Source organism: Bos mutus, chromosome 26, assembly GCF_027580195.1.
Source record: "Bos mutus isolate GX-2022 chromosome 26, NWIPB_WYAK_1.1, whole genome shotgun sequence".
NCBI lineage: Eukaryota > Metazoa > Chordata > Mammalia > Artiodactyla > Bovidae > Bos > Bos mutus.
In genome coordinates, this window is record NC_091642.1 from 9,165,715 (window position 1) to 9,167,500 (window position 1,786).

A 1,786-nucleotide genomic window follows, 5' to 3' on the forward strand; every position below is an offset into this window, starting at 1 on the left:
TAAAGAGCCCGCCTGCCAGTGCAGGAGACATAAGAGACATGGGTTCATTCCTTGGGCTGGGAAGATCCCCTGGAGGAGGGCATGGCAACCTACTCCAGTATTCTTGCCTGGAGAATCCCAAGGACAGAGGAGCCTGGCTGGCTAAGGTCCATAGGGTTGTAAAGAATCAGGCACGACTTAGTACACATGCACGCCTGCACCTAGTGGTCCAGTGGCTAAGAACCCCTCTTGCGATGCAGGGGACATGGGTTCAATCACTGGTCAGGGAACTAAGATCCCACGTGCTGTGGAGCCACTAAGCCCACGAGACACAAATACTGAGCCCACGAGCCACAGCTAGAGAGTCTGACCACCACAACGAAAGATCTGGCATGACCTAAGGAACATGTCATGTGCCCCAATTAAGACTCAATGCAGTAAAATAAAATAAATAAATAGATAAATAAATATTTTGTAAAAAGCAAATTAGGGAGGGAGACTCGGCACCCATGTAACTCATGCATTAGGCCCAACTCTGATGCTCCTGACTTGTTAACATTTATGTAAAAGTTTCCTTCTTGTTTTGGTCCCATTTTATGGTTAGTATAAGGCCAGTCTGAAAGATAATATATTGTGACTGTTATATTATTTATTTTCAAGCCAACTTATTGATTATTGTGTGCTGAAAGTGACAAATGGTGTCTGTGCAAGGCACGGTCAGCAGGTTCTATTAAAGAAATGATAGTGTTGCTCACGGATTGTTAAAAGGTTCAGTTTAGGTTCTTTATAGGTTTATATCCATCACTATTTAATGACCAAATGATGAAAAATATGAGCTGTGGGGACAATTTTTTTTCTGTTGGAGCTTTATGTTTAAGCAGTTAGCAAAATAAGATACCCCATTTTTGTGGGGGAGTAGAGGAGCGGTGAAGGGGATACAGTGAGATTTTATTTCTCCAGATTTCATAAGTTGTAATAATTAATGTTGAGGATATTTCACCGAGCCGGAGGATGCTGAAGAGGAGAGGGCTGCCAGGCTGGGAGAGAAGCCATGAGAACTTCCCACCCAGCGTTCCGGGTGGTGACAATTCTGCTGGTTTCAGCTTCTGATTGTAACCATCTGTTTCTGGTGGTGTTGGTGGTGATGCAGGTCTGGGGCTCAGGCCAAGGTGAAACATCAAAGGATGGGCCTCCTGGGGAGAGATCTCTCCAGATGGCTAGAATGGGCCTGGTGGGAAGAGGAGTCCCCAAGGCAGAGAAGGGAGCCCAGATTCTGCACAGAAGGTGGATGGTCTACAAAGGCAGAGGCCCCCAGGGCCACCTGAGAGAGGTGTGCGGTGACCAGACACTCTCCGAGGCACTCCGGGAAGCTGTTGTAGATGACTGGGCATCCGAGTGCCCAGAGGCTCAGCCTTGGCACTTTAGATGCTGAGCCAAAGAGCACAAGAAATGCCCCGATAGCGTGCTGCTGGCTCAGGGGCTTCCATCAGCCAGCTGTTGGAAGTCCAGGCTCTGCAGCGCTGGGGCAGGCTCACCGAGGACGCCTGCAGGGAGCAACACTCTTGGGAGGCACAGGGCAGACGGGAGGACCCGCAGCACTTGCCTCAGCTGTCCAGTCTTTGCAGGGGCCTCTGCGAGCCAGGCCCTCTCTCCCTCTGCCCTGGATGGTACACCCGAGAGTCTCCTCTCCACGCGTCCATACGCACCGAGTCACTTCAGTCGTGTCTGCCTCTTTGTGACCTGTGCATTGTAGCCCACCAGGTTCCTCTGTCCATGGGATTCTCCAGGCAAGAATACTGGAGTGGGT